Source organism: Chiloscyllium punctatum, chromosome 42, assembly GCF_047496795.1.
Source record: "Chiloscyllium punctatum isolate Juve2018m chromosome 42, sChiPun1.3, whole genome shotgun sequence".
In the NCBI taxonomy this organism is placed as follows: domain Eukaryota; kingdom Metazoa; phylum Chordata; class Chondrichthyes; order Orectolobiformes; family Hemiscylliidae; genus Chiloscyllium; species Chiloscyllium punctatum.
In genome coordinates, this window is record NC_092780.1 from 8,447,505 (window position 1) to 8,464,664 (window position 17,160).

A 17,160-nucleotide genomic window follows, 5' to 3' on the forward strand; every position below is an offset into this window, starting at 1 on the left:
AACTACCGCTTGGGTTTATATAGCACCTATAACACAGTAAAAAGTCTTGAGTAGCATAATCAGACAAATACTGGCACTGAGGCAAGGAAGAAAATATCTAGATTTGGTGACCGAAAGCTTTGTCAAAGAGGTATTTTTCTCAGGGAAATCTCCCAAGAACGTTTAATAAGCATCTGGGTAAGCACTTAAAATGCCAGGTCAACAGGAGGAGGCTGGAAGAACACAGCAAGCCAGGCAGCATCAGGAGGTGGAGAAGTCAATGTTTTGGATGTAACCCTTCTTTCAGGACTGAAATGTTGACTTCTCCATCTCCTGATGCTCCCTGGCTTGCTGTGTTCTTCCAGCCTCCTGCTTGTCTACCTTGGGTTCCAGCATCTACAGGTTTTTTTGTCTCCTCTTGAAATGCCAGGGCACAGGAGGCTATGGACCAAGTGCAGGTAAATGGGATTATGTAGTTTGGTGTGTATTGGTCAGCATAGACATGGTGGGCTGAAGGGGTCTGTTTTGATGCTGTTATACTGTATGAATGAAAAAGACAGTGAGGTTTAGGGAAGAGAACTTCTGAATTTGGAATTTATATGGACATTGCAGGGACTAGACTGTATTATCACACCAATAATGCTTTGATAGATTTTTATGTTTCTGTTGAGTGTTTGATTTTAATTTTGTTACTGTGCCCCACCAATGGCAGTCTAACTTAAGGTTTTGTTTTTGAACGAGTGGAGCCTGAATGGCTGAAGACAATGCCATACCTAAAAAAAAGGTGGTGAATTCACACAGGGTTACAGTTGGAATAATGTGGACCCAGTGAGTTCTGTAGCCCTTCTACTTCCCCTCTCTTGTTTTTTGACTGTCCATTGGGATTGGGAATGTGTTGATTTCAGTCCAGGCCAGTGGATTCTAACATGGCTGTTAAGTTCAACTTAAGGGGACAGTTGGTTTGCAGTGCAGAGTGAAGCAAACTGTGGCGGGCCCAGATCCCACACTGACTGGAGTTACCATGAAAGTCCCACTTTCTCAACCTTGCCCCACCATGAGCCATCTCTCTCTTTTCTGAGACAGTGATTCTGTCCTCTTCAGTCAGGGACAACTTGGGAAATGGTGAAGAGTATGTGCACTTTTCAAAGGTGTGTTTGGGGACTGTGGTGACTTCACTTAAGTTCAACATACAGACTCTAGCACTTGTGGGGTTGATGGTGTTGCTGGAATTGGGCGAGGGGTTGTCTGATGGTCTGTGCACTTTTTCTAACTTTGCCTTCGCTTCTGACAAAGTCTCTTCTTGTGTTTGGTACCTTCCTGAATGAACCTTCTGCTGTTTGATCAGTCACTAGCCCAAGATCTCTTGCAATTTGGCGCCGGGATGCAGAACCCGGGTTAGAACCTCCCAGGGCACAGGCTGTCTTGGGACCTCCATAAGAACACACACAAGCGTGTGCAATCTATGTCCTGCCTCACTCTACAACTCACCAGCAACACCACACTCCCATGCAAAAGTATCTCTTCATTTGGTTAGTCCCTTCATGGGAGTCAGTCACCCTGGTCAGTGGGATGCTTGGTAGCTACAGGAATGCTTTGAGGACAGCATATGTCCTTCTAGATGCTCCAGCGTAACACTGTTCTAGGACAGTATTGTACTGACAGATTTCCTCAATAGAACCATTTCCCAATGCATTACCCTCAGGCTGCGCTTGGTGTCTCACTCTCTACACTGACAGCCGCCTCCCTAACCTCTTTCTCTCTCTGTGTGACACTGCTGTAATTTGAAAGATCAAGACCTCTTTGGAAGACAGTATACTAGAGTCCTCACCACCTCCTTCTCACTCCGTTTCACAATGCTGGACATCTTCCTGCTGATGTTTTTCGCCATTGTGAGTTTAGTGATTCTCTCCTATATCATCTATGTGCTGTAAGGAGATGGAGACAGCAGCAGCAGCAATGACCAGGAGCTGTCAGAAAGCTGCAAGGCGGAGCTTGCTGGAACCATGAGCCATGGCTGGGCATCGCGTTTTCCCTCAGGTTTGCACACAACATCATCTGAAAAAAGAATCATTTCTGCAGATGTTTAAACATCTTACACCGGGTGCAAAGAAGCAAGCTGGAATTGCAATTCCAAAACAAAAAAAAATCCAATAGTTTTTGTTTTCTTTTCGAGTGGGTTTTATTTCCCGTGAAGCTGATCGGATCTGAAAGACTGTCCGGAGTCGCTGATGTCCCCAGATTTCTTTTGTTGATATTTTGTTGTGATCTGGGGGTTCACCCGGAAATGCTGATTGACGGTTAAGGGAGCTACTTAAAACCAGGGTCCAATGAACCTGCGTCAGTCTCGGGCTAATCTGAATAGAATAGAATATCTCCTTATTGTCAGGGATTGAATTCGAGACCTAATCCTTAAAACAATTAGGATAATGTCTTCTTTTATGGATTAATGTTTCATTTTAAAAAAACTAGCCTTCTCTGGAACCTCCTCACTCCCATTAAATCCCAACTCTCCTCTTCCAGGAGGTATATCTGGTCTTTGTTTTCCGTCTCAAGTGCAACTTTAGATTTTGCACAAATGATGGGTCTATGCCACTTACTGTTCCTCTAAAAGCACCGAGTTTGCCTCTTCTGCCTTAACCCTTCTATTAACTGCTTTACTTATTTTTATTTGTAAATCATTGGGAAGCTTGGCATTTCTGATCTTAGAGTAGGATAAAAGCCCTTTTTTAATCATTTGTGGGACTAGGGCATTGCTGGCTGGGCCAGCATTGATGGCCCATCCCTAGTTGCCCCTTGAGAAGGTGGGGGTGAGCTTACTTCTTGGACTGTTGCTGTCCACTTGCTGTGGGTTGACCCAAAATGCCAGTAGAGAGGGAATTCCTGGATTTTGGCCCAACGACTGTGAAGTAATGGCGGTATATTTCCAAGTCAGGGTGAGGAGAGGTTTCGAGGGGAACTTGCAGATGGTGGCGTTCCCAAGTACCTGCTGCCCTTGTCCTTCTAGATGGAAGTGATCGTGGGTTTTGAAGGTGCTGTCGAAGGATCTTTGACAAATTTCTTCAGTGCATCTTGTAGATAGTATATGTATATGAGCGCTGGTAGTGGAGGGATTGAATGTTTGTAGATGTGGTGCCAATCAAGCAGGTTGCTGTGTCCTGGATGATGTCAGGCTTCTTGAGTGTTGTTGGAGCTGCACCAATCCAGGCAAGTGGGAAGTGTTCCATCACACTCCTGACTTGTGCCTTGTAGATGGTGGATAGACTTTGGGATGTCAGGAGGTGAGTTACTTGCCGCAGTCTGTGACCTGCTTTTCACAACATCGAAGGCCGAGGGCCCTGTACTGTTCTATGTTCTACTATTGCTCTTCCCTACTTCCCCAGAGAGCAGTTAAGAGTCAGCCACATTGCTGTTGCCACATATAGGCCAGACCAGATAAGGGTGGCAGATTTCCTTTGTGTTGAGGAACCAGCAGATGATTGCCATAAGCTTTGAGTTCCAGGTTTTAGTTTAAACGTCACCATCTGCCATAATGGGATTCAAACCCATATCTGCAGAATATGAACCTCTGGAATACTAGTCCAAAGGCATTGCCATGGTGCTGAGTTAGCGTTTAGTGCCAGTTTATGGGTTTTTCTCTGTTTGAAGGTTCATTCTAGAGACTGAAGTACCAGGACTTGGGTCACCTGTCAATTTTTTATGGGACTCAGTGTCATGATTTGCTTGATTAGTATCCCATGAAGTGCCTTGAGATGTTTAAAGGTGCTTTACAAAAGTAATTTTTTGCTTTAATGATGGCTTCACATTCAAACAGTCTCTTGAGATCCACCTTGACTCATACTTAGCAGACTGCAGTCTCCTGCAGGATTGAATTCCACTTGGAAATTGGATAAATGCAAGTGGTTTCATAAACTAAAATAGGAATTTTAATTTAGGAATGTTAAGATTAAATATTAATGGCTGTCTCTTCAACGAAGTGTTATTTATCTCAAGCTCAATTCTGATTGTTGAACTGCAAAGCTTACTATGTCTACTGGGGTGGCTCAGTGGTTAGCACTGCTACCTCACAGCACTGAGGACCTGGGTTCAATTCCAGTTTGGGTGACTGTTTATGTGGAGATTGCACATTCTCCTTGAGTCTGTGTGCGTTTGTTATGGTTTCCTACCATAGTCCAAAAATACGTGGGTTGGTTGTGCTAAATTGCTCTGTAGTGTCCAAGGATATAGAGGTTAGGTGGATTAGCTGTGGGAAATATAAGGTGGGATACTCTTTGGAGGGTTGGTGTGGACCTGATGGGCAAAATAGCTTGCTTGCATGCTGTAGGGATTCTATATTGTTTTCTTTTAGGACCATGATGAAATGTTCCAGAAATAGTTGCATGTATTTTACACAATTGCCTTTGAGTTTTCTGTCACGCAAATAAAACCTTTCTTATTGCAGTTGGCCCTCAGCACAGATGTTGGAATGTTAAAACCATTTCTCTCGGATTCATCTCCTCAGTGGGATGGCGTAGGATCTTTCTGAGCGAAGGTAACTGCTGAGCAACATCGAGTACTGTCGCGAAGATTGCTAGGTATCCAGAGTTTTCCTGAAACAAACACCATCCATCCCAGTTTTGCTTCCAGAACATTCCAAGATGTTGGCAGATGAACACTCCTGGCCATTGTGTTGGACCATGCCTTTGGATGGGACATTGAAACTGTTGGAATATGGAACTGCCTGTGTCTTTCTCAGGCCAGGCTGCTGTGAATTCTATCAGTAGGTTAGGAAGTGATGGCTGTTCAGTTCAAGGTATTTTCCAGATATTTCACATTATTGTACCTTAACTGCTTCTCCCATCAGCACATTTGTAGAAATGAGTTCAGTTTATTCAAAATTGCGTTGATTTTGTGCACAGTAGGCACTGTGCTGTGGTCTGACTATTTGCAAAGAGAAAGTTAGATTAATGTACCACAAGAGGTGCGTAGAGAATTTGTTGTACTTTATGCTTGCTTATCAAATAATTCAGAATTGAGACAGCTGAGATATTTTTAATCAAAGGCAGAATATTGCAAATGCTGGAAATGTAAAGTAGGAACATAGAATGAGAAAGAAACAGAGTTAACTTTTCAAGTTGTGTTCACCTTCCATCACAACTGGAGGAAGGTGGTGACTGACAGGTGAAGGGCAGGAATGATGAAGTGATACAGGAGCAAAAGACAAATGGAAAAAACTGAAGAAACAAAATATGGGACACATATATTGTAGGGCCCTTTGCACAATTTGTTATCTTTCGCCTCACCCCCCCCCCCCCCCGCCCCCACACACACCCACCACTTTCCCCAACAGCTCCCGCAGTATTTAAAACCCACACCTAAGAGTGAAAGTTTAGCTTCTTACTCTGCGCCTTGCTGTTTTGTGTGAAAGTGGAGCAGGGGATTAGAGTCAAGAGTGTGGTGCTGGAAAAGCACAGCAGGTCAGGCAGCGTCTGAGGAGCAGGAGAATCAATGTTTTGGGCAAAAGCCCTTCCTGATGAAGGATTTCTGCCCGAAATGTTGATTTTCCTGCTCCTCGGATGGTGCCTGACCTGCTGTGCTTTTCCAGCATCTCACCTTGTTGTTCTGGTTTGCTTTTGGGACTTGGTAAATGTATGCTTATTTTAAAGTAGCTCATGCATAATATTATAAATAATTTAAACTTTGTTATCTGTCATGGTGGGAATTGAATCATGATATTAGCCTGGGGTTCTGGATTATGAATCCAAATACATTGCCACCATGTTATCATCTCCCTCTGTTATTATCTAGTATCAATTTCCTATTGGTTTCGGACAGTGGTTCCTATTGAAACCAATATGTCAAACCCTACAACACATGTCACAGAATCCCTACAGTGTGGAAACAGGCCCTTAAGCCCAAGAAGTCCACAGCAACTCTCTGAAGACTATCCCACCCAAACTCATTCCCCATCCCAATTACTCTACATTTATCCCCAACCAACATATCCCTGAAGACTATGGGCAATTTAGCATAGCCAATTCACCTAACCTGCATATCTTTGGATTGTGGGAGGAAACCGGAGCACCCAGGCGAAATCAACGCAGAACATGCAAACTCCACACAGTCGCCTGAGGTTGGAATTGAACGTAGGTCCCAGGCGCTGTGAGGCAGCAGTGCTAACCATTGAGACACTGTCTCAGCTATCTGAAACACACCCTTGTTTCGATTGCCTGGCAGAGCAGATTAATGACAAAATTTAAACAAAATTGTTCTGAGTGAGCTGGGCCATTGGTTTTCAATCACAGAAGTTCAGAAGGAGGCCATTTGGCCCACTGTCTCTTTAAATGACCATCCCCATTACCTAGTGCCAATCTTCTGCTTTTCGCCGATTCATTTGCATGTTTTTTTTAAAAATTGAAATTGGGTCTTCTAAGCAATCCAAAGATTTCTGCAGTTATCAACTTATGTATCAACCTAGTGTTGGGGAGTAAATAGAAACTGTGGCTGGGATTTAATGCCCTCCTCTGTGGCAAAATTAATGGCAGTGCAGCCATTAATTGGGTGGGAGCTTGGTGGGTAGAGACCCCACTGTTTTTCTGCCTCAGCCCTGATTAAGTTCGGGTTGTGAAGGTGCGTGGGTTCTGTCCCAGTGCTAGTTGAGACCCTTAAGTGGGCAATTAACACCCATTTAGGGACCTTATTGTTTTGGGATAGTTTGCTAGCATTAGAGAATCTGAATGAAAAGAAGCACTTGTCTTAACTACAATGGAGTTTATTGCCTGTAAGAAATCAGCTACAAATTACATTTGCAAGGTAGACATTCTCACAGAAACTATGAGCTGACCTGATGTTATAAATCTTCATGCCATGTCGTTCTTATTTCATTCAATATTTCCACCACCAGGAAAAGCCTCCATGTGGCCGGGGACCAGTAACAAGCAAAACCCCATGAGGGGCAATGCTTACATGAAAAAAAAGTGAAGGGGGGTGGTGGTAGGGATTAAGTCAAAATAGAACTGGAGGGGGAAATGAAGCACTGCACCTCCCCCGTTCCCCAGTGTCCACCCTTCCCTGAAGGCATTGAGCGCATTGGTGATGACTGCATGATCCCTCTCCAAAGACACCTGGGCTCGAACAAACCTGTGAATGCCATGTCATTTTTTGCTGTCCTGCCTTATCCCCACCCAATTCAGTAGAATGGTGTCAGATTGTCTACAACCTTCAACATTAACCCTTTCAGAACCATTGCCTTATTCAATATCTCCCCCCACCCCAACCTTTTACCCCACAGGTAATATCTAAATATTCATGTACATTGACACAGCCCTATCTCCCTCTGGCTCTCTGATAAAATATAATCAGGATGTTTTGCCATTCTTCTAGAACAGAAGGCCTCTGGTAGGCCTTTGGCTTGAGAAATGTTGGTCACGAATCTGACCTTGACCCTATGTGGTCTGTTAAAGTTTCTCTACTCTGGAGGACATTCTGTCTCTTGAAAGGACATCCTTCTAGACCAGATTGTCCATTAGCTTGTCAGGGGACCCTCAATCGCCTGAATCACAGTCATGTGGTTGCCCCATAACATCATCTGATGCACCTTTAATCTCATTAGTTCTCTTCCTGGAAACCAGCTGCTGTGTGGAAACAGGCATTTCATTGTGACAGTATCCTGGATCTCTGTACCTGGTAGTGTCTTCTTGACCATGCCCTGAATCTGTGGCTATCGGTCATCCCATCTCAGAGTGTACCTCCCTGGTATTATATGCAGCTCATCTTCAGTCTGTGCAAAGAAATCTTTGTTATCAATTTGCTGATACATCTGTGTTGAAGTATGTCAACTCCACTTTGCAGTGTGTAGATTGAGTTGAATGCCTTCAGTTTTCTGTGGTTCTCTCTCTGAATAACCAAACATTTACATCCTCAGTCATGTTATTGAGGATGCTGATGACTTAGCTCTGTCATTGGTATTGATAATTCTTCTTTGGAAGATGAAGAATCGAAATATTATCCTTAAACTTGTGTCATTTCATCCTCTGACATCAAATTCAAATCAGCGATTAAACTTTGTGCACCAGAGTTTGCTTGTCTCTGCAAAATTTCAGTTAAAGAATAATCATTGAGCTCATTCTTTATTCCCTTGTTCACATTTTCTCACAAACTTTGTTGCTTCCTATCGTCTGAGTTCACTTCAGTGATTATTAGAATGGAAACCATTTCTGGGCGAAATGAGGACTGCCGATGCTGGAGATCAGAGTCAAGATTAGAGTGGTGCTGGAAACGCACAGCAGGTCAGGCAGCATCCGAGGAATCCATTGTAACCAGTTGTAATCCTGCCACTTCAAGAATGTTGAGGTCAAGCTTACCTGTCCAAGAGTGAGGTTTCTTGATTATGAATTATGTGTATGTTCACTACCATCTTACATCTGTGTTATTGCTGTATTGTCTAAACCAATCCTGAGTGCGGTTTCACAGTACTATGTAGTTACATCTGCTTGGGCTGTAACCTGTATTTCATCACCCATGGTGACCAGTGTATAGGTCAGTGACATTTGCCTCTGTGTCTTGAAGTTAATGATGATGGGTCAAACGTGAGTTGGCTTCCGGAGGTATACTGTGTGCGTGTGTGTGTGTGTGTGTGTGTGTGTGTGTGTGTGTGTGTGTGTGTGTGTGTGTGTGGAACTTTTGTTGCCCTGTAACTGTTTTACACATCTTCGGGAAGGGACCTAGCATTTTTCAAATATAGCATTGCCAATGAGGCTTCCTTATTCCACAACACTGAGTTAGCATCTGCTGTCTGACCTAGTCTTTCTGTGGCCTTGACGTGTGTGTCTTTACAGGTTTTATACCTTATAATCTGAACAAATTCTGTTACTCTCCTGTGAATAAATTTTACCTTCTCCTCTCAGAATTTCTCTTTAACTCTTTCTGGTTTCTGATTCCAGCACAACCTGAATAACATTCTCCAAAGTCGGATCTTCTTCATTCAACTCTGCGTCTTATGAATTCTGATTTCAAAGCTCCATAGTTACATTTTTATTTCACTAATCAGAGATCATTAATGCAATTATCCATGGATTCTACTGAAACCTGAACTCTTCTGTTAAGTATTCTTATTTCAAGAATGTTATGTTTTCATGTTAAAATAGTTGCTGAAAGTTTGTAGAACTTCATCAAAAGAAACTGGGACTTGTTTTGAGGAGCTATAATATCATCAGCTGTAGGTTCTGTTGAATACAATCGTGAATTTCTTTGTTCAGCTTGTGATTTAGTTTGTATCTTGAAAGTAAATTCTGTACATCATAACTGTTTTCATAAAAATATCCAATTTTGCTGTCATGCAGGAAATGATGCAACCAATTTATACACTGCAAGGTCCCACCAAGAGCAACGAGATATTGTTAATAATACATGAAGCAAGTAATAAAATGGGATGGACAAGTTGGTCACTGAAGAAATGAGCTTGCACCACACCTTTTTTTTTTGTTTTAAACAAGCATAATTTTATTTTATAAAGATTTTGCAAATACTGATTGAACCCTTTCTAAAGTACCACTTTGTTATATCCTGTGTTGTCTTAACCGTTCTGTTGGGGAAGGGCATTAAGAGATATGGAGCTAAACTGGATAAATTATAACGAATGTACAGCTCAGAAACACACCGGAATCATGCCAGTTTTCCCCCATCCCTCTTTGTTTGATCCTATTCACATATCTTCCAATCCTTTCTCACTCATGTATTTATTCAGCTTCTCCAGAAATGCATCAATGTTAATTGACTCAACTGAGGCATATAGCTACGAGTCCCAAGTCTTGGTCAACCTCTGGGTAAAGAGGTTCCTGGTGAACTCCTTACTGGAATTATTCATGTTTATCTTATTGTGGCCATTGGGTTTAGTCTGCCTCGTATGTACTCTTCCCATGCTTTTCAATGGATTTGAGAGGCAGCTCAACCATGAGCTAACTGTTTAAAGAGAACAGTCGTAGAGAGTGGATACCACAGGTCTAATTCTCTTCCAGTAATCACATGAAGCTGGTACTAAGGGCAGCTGGCTCTTTGACCACAGCGATGCTCCAACCTGTTTTATTTTGCTTGTTGTGGTAGACCTTGCACAAGGGTTGCTAACTGGTAATTGGCACTAAGTAGCAGGGTGGGTTTTTATTTGCTTAATAAATAGCTGAGCTACTGTGCACATGAATGGGATACCACATGTACTTCATTGGCATTGGTCGTGCCCACTGTCATTTTTCTCAGGACATCCCATGGCATTGCAGAGCTGATGGATTACTTCTAAAGTGTAGTTGTTGACGTCTGTATGTAAACATCAAATAGCAACATCATCTTGCATTTATATAGCACCTTTAATGTATTAAAACATCCCAAGTTGTAACACGCAAACATTTACATTGAACCATATAAAGAGTTACTAGGGACTTAGTCAAAATTAAGGTCGATGAATTGGATTTTAAGTAACATCTTAAAGGAAGGGTTGGAGATAGTAATTCAATGTCAATTGTTTATCCGTATAGAGGTAGACTATAACACTCGATCTCCTTTAAACAGAGGGACTGATACGGTGGCTTTATGTTTGGAAGTGAATGCTTATAATGTGTAACTCTGTCAATAAAAGTTTATAAATGTGTGCAAAGATTGCCTCCCATTCTATCCTTTATTTAACATTCGGAACATTATCAGTGAGGAACATGCAGGTTTAGAGAGGGAATTCCAGATGAGTCTGGGCAAACTGAAGACAGGCCACTAGTGGGGCAGGAATTACATTAAAGGAATTGACATCAAGAGTCCAGAATGAGATTGGTACAGAAACCTCAGAGAGTTGTAGGACTTCACATGGTCAGGAAGAGATACATCCAGAGTGCGAAGAATGTGGTGCTAGAAAAGCCCAGCAGGTCGGGGAGTATCTGAGGAGCAGGAGAATCAACGTTTTAGGCATAAGCCCTTCATCGCATCCAGAGTGCAACAGCCTGAATGAGTCTATTGCCCCAGAATTTGGTGGCAGCATGAGAATAGAACTGGTGAATCTTTCTTTCTTTCTCCATTTTAAAAGTTTAAAATTCAGTTGTCTATTAGATTACATACAGGGTGGAAACAGGCCCTTCAGCCCAACCTGACCCTCAACCCACTCCCCTACATTTACCCCTTAACCTAACACTACAGACAATTTTACATGGGCAGTTCACCTAACTTGCACATTTTTGGATTGTGGGAGGAAACCCACACAGACAGTCGCCTGAGGCGGGAATTGAACCCAAATCTCTGGTGCTGTGAGGCAGCAGTGCTAACCACTGTGCTACCGTGCAGGGACCAGGTTCAATTCCTGCCTCAGGCAACTGTCTGTGTGGAGTTTGCACATTCTGCCTGTGTCTGCGTGGGTTTCCTCCGGGTGCTCCTCCCACTATCCAAATGTGTACAGGTTAGATGAATTGGCCATGTAAAATTGCCCGTAGTGTTAGGTGCAGGGGTAAATGTAGGGGAATGGGGTCTGGGTGGGCTGCTCTTTGGAGGGCCAGTGTGGACTTGTTGGGCCGAAGGGCCTGTTTCCACACTGTAGGGAATCTAATCTGAAATTTTGTTTTGCTGTTTACATTAAGACATGTCTACAGTGTCTTATATGGAGTGTTGTTTGATTTTGTGAGAGAAACATGTTTTCTTTTATTATAGAATATTTGAAGCCTCCTGTGAATGTGTTTCAGTGTTGAACCACCACAGTAAACAACTGCAAAAGTTATACTAGAGTTTCACGTCCAGTGAAAAGGTTAATAAGATAGCTGATTCAATTGACTAAAGGACAGTTATCAAACAGTCACCTGACTAGGGCCTTAATTAGTGTTAATTACCAATGAAGCTTAATGAGCTCAGCTAGGCTCTATGTGAGAAGGTGCGCTTTCCCCAGGCCCTAGCAGTAAGCTTCACATGGTCAGGAGGAAAGGATCCCATCTGTTTGGGTGGCATGGTGGGTCAGTAGTTAGTACTGCTGCCTCACATCATCAGGGACCTGGGTTCAATTCCCACCTTGTCTGACTATCTGTGGTGTTTGTACATTCTCCCTGTGTCAGGTTTTTTTTAAGATTACTTATAGTGTGGAAACAGGCCCTTTGGCCCAACAAGTCCACACCGATCCGCCAAAGCGCAATCCACCCAGACCCATTCCCCTAACACTACGGGCAATTTAGCCTGGCCAATTCACCTAACCTGCACACCTTTGGATTGCAGGAGGAAACTGGAGCACCCAGAGGAAACCCATGCAGACACGGGGAGAATGTGCAAACTCCACACAGAGAGTCACCTGAGGCAGGAATTGAACCCAGGTTTCTGGCACTGTGAGGCAGCAGTGATGACCACTGTGCCACCCACAAAGCAATCGCCAACCCTGACACAGCACTGCAAATTCAGCTGGCTGGCCAGCCTTTGCCTTTCACGTGGTCAGTGAACCCATGACCTTGGTGTTATTATCATCACACTCTAACCAGCTGAGCTAACCGTCCAACACGCCTCCTAAATTCCAAAGATGTGCAGGTCAGGTGAATTGGCCATGCTAAATTACCCATAGTGTTAGGTGCATTAGTCAGGGGTAAATATAGGGTAGGGGAATGAGTCTGGGTGGGTTACTCCTTGGAGAGTTGGTATGGACTTGTTGGGCCAAATGGCCTGTTTCCACACTGTAGGGAATCTAATCTAATCATTGTGAGACACAGCCTGAGGGAGTACACAACAACCTCGGTTATCCAAATATCAATTATCCGAGCAAGATCTCAAGGTTCCCTGTGGCTTCCTTTGTTTACGATCAGATCAGTTATGCAAACAATATACTCCCTCCTTGTCTTGTTTGGCTAATTGAGGTAGTTTGGGGAATTTGGAGGCAGAGTGGGGACTCAGTACAGTGCAGTGAAGAGGTGCTTTTTGCTTGCTTTTTGTTTTTGTTCATAGACTGTAAGGTTTTTTTAATAACAGGATGAATTCAAGCCCAGGATCAACACAAAAGAAAGACCCAGGCAGGTAAACCGCAACTTCATTGATTGGTGAGAGCTACTACTAATTTGAATATCTTTTATCAGTTACTTTCAGATTGAGAGTAAATAGGAGACATATTCACAGGCTACAAACTAAATGACCAGTATAACATTTTTAAAAATCAAAGAACTAGGTAATTAAATTAGAGATGGCCTGCCAGGTGATGTGTTGTACCTGCATAATGTGGGAACTGCTGGAAACTTCTGTGATTTGTAATGACCACATCTGTAGCAAGTGTTCAGGTTTGCCTGTGGAACTCCAGGTTATCACTGATGAGCTGCAGCCTGAGCTTTGAACACTGCAATACATCAAGAAGAGGGAGAGTTACCCAGATGTTATGATTCAGGAGGCAGTCATATCCCTAAGATTAACTCCCTTGAATTCGGTCACTGGTCAGGGATAGGAGGTTTGACTAGGAGCGAGGCAGATACAGGAAGCCTGGAGATAGTGCTGAAGGAGCATCAGCCCTTGAGCTTGTCTAACAGATTTGAGATTCTTGTGCCCTGTGTGGATGAGAGTGGGGGCTGAGGGAGGATGAACAAACTGACAATAGCACTGTGGGACAGGGAGCCGAAAAGGAAAACGTAGCCGCAATCAGGGATAGTATAGCAAGGGAAATAGAGACTGTTAGAACAATACAGCACAGGCTCTCAATGAAAGGTGATCACACACACATGAATGCCAATCAGCAACTTTCAAATTTGTGACTATACACCTGACCAGTGTGGGGATTGCACCCACCATCTTAGCATTATTAGTACCACGCTCTTAACCATCTGAGCTAACCAACTGACTGTGCTACATTGTCCCAAAGGCTGTATTGTCCACCTGGTACCCAGGTTCAGGATATCACATCAGGGCTGCAGAGGAACTTGGAATATGAGGAGAAAGATCCAGTTGTTGTGGTCCACATTTGTACCACAGATATAGGTAGAACGAGGAACGAGGTTTTGTTGACGGAAAGTGGGCAGATAGGGTCTAAATTAAAATAAAAGAACCAAAAAGGTAATAATCACTGGATTTCTACTTGGGCAATGTGCAAATTGGCACAAAGTCAGCAAAATTAAAGAGGTAAATGCGTGGCTCAAAGGATTGGTGTGGAAGAAACAGGTTTGAGTTCATGGGACATTGGCACCAGTACTGGGCTAGGAGGAAGCTGTTCCGATGGGTTACACCTGAATCACACTGGGGACAGAGGCCTGGCTATGGATAAGGGTTTAAACTGAATATAGGCAGGAGTGGGTGGGTTCAATTGCATGCAAAATCATGAAAAATATTAAAGGTAGGGGGGAGGGGAATGCTCAGCAGAGTTTATTAAGGTTTCCAGAACAAGTCATAGGACAGAGTGTATAGACAGGGTCAGGGGTCCAACTTCAGCCGAAGCAGATGAAGGGATAGCAATGAGAAGGGAGGCAGTCAATAAAGGACTGAGGATATAGGACTGAAATGCACGCTTATATGAAACAAAGTAAGTGAGCTGATAGCGCAGATTAAAATTGGCGGGTATAATGTTGTGGGCATTGACATGGATCACAGCGTGTATCCAGATGGTTCTTTTCAGATTTGGTTAATTGAATTGCATTGAATTGAATTGAATTTATTGTCACGTGTACTGAGACACAGTGAAAAGCTTTGTCTTGTGAGCGATACAGGAAGATCACAGAGTTGAGTAGCAGAGATAAGTAAATAACAGGCAAACAGCAACAAAAACAAAAACACAGGTACAGGCGAATGTTAAGAGTTTGTGAGTCCATTCAGTATTCTAACAACAGTAGGGTAGAAACTGTTATGAAACCGGCTGGTGCGTGTGTTCAGGCTTCTGTACCTTCTCCCCGATGGTAGAGGTTGTAGAAAAACACTGCCAGGGTGGGATGGATCTTTGAGAATGCTGGTGGCCTTTCCTTGACAACAGGCCTGGTAGATGGATTCTATAGTTGGGAGGTTGGCCTTTGTGATTGTCTGGGCTGAGTTCACCACTCTCTGTAACCGTCTCCGATCTTGAATGGTACAGTTGTCACACCAGATAGTAATTCATCTAGACAGAATGCTCTCAATGGCGCACCTATAAAAGTTGGCAAGGGTATTCGCCATCATGCTAAATTTCCTCAGCTGCCTGAGGAAGAAGAGATGTTGGGTCTTTGTAACCAATGCGTCCACATGGAGAGTCCAAGAAAGCTTGTTATTGATGACCACTCCCAGGAGCTTGACACTCTCCACTCATTCCACCTCTGTGCTGTTAATGTGTAGGGGGAGCATGAGTAACATCCCACTGACAGTCAATAATGAGTTCCTTGGTTTTGCCGGCATTGAGAGCGAGGTTGTTCTCAGTGCACCAGGACTTCCACCTCCCGTCTATAGTCTGTTTCGTTACCATCTGAGATTCGACCGATATAATGGTGTCATCAACGAACTTGTAAATGACCTTAGTCTGGTATTTGGTGACGCAGTCATGGGCATACAGTGAGTACAGTAGGGGGCTGAGTACACACCCCTGGGGGGCTCCAGTGTTGAGTGTTAGTGAGGATGAAATATTGTCCCTAATCTTCACTGATTGTGGCCCGTGGGTCAAGAAACTGAGGATCCAGTTTCAGAGAGTGAGGCTTAGTCCGAGATCACTACGTTTAGTAATCAGTCTCAAGGGGATAATAGTGTTGAAGGCTGAACTGTAGTCAATGAGTAGGATTCTTACGCACCTGTTCTTGGTGTCGAGATGTTCTAGGGAGGAGCGAAGAGCAAGTGATATGGCGTCTGATGTTGATCTGTTGGTCCAATAGGCAAATTGGAGTGGATCAAGAGTAGTGGGGAGGCTGGAGTTGATGAATGACATGACCAGCCTTTCAAAGCACTTTTTTTAGATTACTTACAGTGTGGAGACAGGCCCTTCGGCCCAACAAGTGCACACTGACCCGCCGAAGCGCAACCCACCCAGACCCATTCCCCTACATTTACCCCTTCACCTAACACTACGGGCAATTTAACTTGGTCAATTCACCTAAACTGCACATCTTTGGACTGTGGGAGGAAACCGGAGCACCCGGAGGAAACCCACGCAGACACAGGGAGAATGTGCAAACTCCACACAGAGAGTCACCTGAGGCGGGAATTGAACCCGGGTCTCTGGCGCTGTGAGGCAGCAGAGCTAACCAATGTGCCACCGTACTGCCCACTTTGTGACTATTGAAGTTAGGGCCACTGGGCAATAGTCATTGAGACATATGCCTCATCTTCCACCTCGGAACACTTCAACCCCAGGGCATCAATGTGGGTTTCACCAGTTTCCTCTTTTCCCCTTCCCCCACCTCACCCCAGTTCCAACCTTCCAGCTCAGCACTGTCCCCATGACCTGTCCTAACTGCCTATCTTCCTTTCCACCTATCCAGTCCACCTCCTTCTCTGACCTATCACCTCCATCCCCACCCCCATTCACCCATTATAATCTTTGCTACCTTCCCCCACCCTCCTCTCTGACCTATCACCTCCATCCCACCCCCATTCACCTATTGGATTCTATGCTACTTTCTCCCCACCCCACCCCCCTCTTATTTATCTCTCCACTCTGCAGGCACCCTGCCTCTATTCCTGATGATGGGCTTTTGCCCAAAACGTTGATTTTCCTGCTCCTCGGATGCTGCCTGACCTGCTGTGCTTTTCCAGCACCACTTTAATCTAGTCTCTGGTTTCCAGCATCTGCAGTCATTGTTTTTACATACTGCATGAGCCTTAGGCACAGGGATGATGTTGGCCCTCTTGAAACAGGCAGGGACAGTGGCCTGCTGCAGGGAGAGGTTGAAGATATCCGAGAAGACCTCTGCCAGTTGATCTGCACATGCTCTGAGTGCATGGCCTGGTACTCCATCTGGTCCCATCGCTTTCCTTGGATTCACATGAAGGAAAACTCACCTGACCCCTGATGCAGTGACTGTTGGGATAGTTTCATCAAGACGTGTCGGAATAGGTGTTACCTCTCCGCCGAAATTCTGCTCAAAGTGAGCATAGACGACCCGGGAGGGATGTGTTATTGTCTGCTCTCTTGCACTGTCTCTTTTTAGAACCTGTGACGTCATTCAGTCCTTTCCGTAGTCACTGGGTGTCTGTCTGGGTCTCTAGTTTGGATCGGTACTGGTCCTTGGCTGTCTTAATAGCTCTGTGAAGGTCGTACTTAGATTCCTTCTATTTGAG

At 44.1% G+C, this 17,160-nt stretch overlaps 2 long non-coding RNA genes across 4 annotated transcripts in view; one reads left to right on the top strand and one right to left on the bottom strand.

Moving 5' to 3' along the window:
* The first annotated feature begins 1,454 nt into the window (after positions 1-1,454).
* Positions 1,455-10,594, top strand: LOC140465707 (uncharacterized). 3 transcript variants are annotated; one of them, XR_011955148.1, is made up of 4 exons: positions 1,455-2,016; positions 4,418-4,768; positions 8,148-8,355; positions 8,898-10,594. It is a non-coding gene; the product is annotated as an uncharacterized lncRNA (long non-coding RNA). The 3 variants fall into 3 exon arrangements; XR_011955149.1 differs by having other exon boundaries at positions 1,457-2,016; positions 8,148-8,328; XR_011955147.1 differs by lacking the exon at positions 8,148-8,355 and having other exon boundaries at positions 1,498-2,016.
* A 586-nt stretch (positions 10,595-11,180) lies between these two features.
* Positions 11,181-17,160, bottom strand: part of LOC140465708 (uncharacterized) — a 43,397-nt gene continuing 37,417 nt past the window's right edge. The window contains exon 3 of the long non-coding RNA XR_011955150.1: positions 11,181-13,279. This is a non-coding gene — a long non-coding RNA (uncharacterized lncRNA). The remainder of the gene's footprint in view (positions 13,280-17,160) is intronic.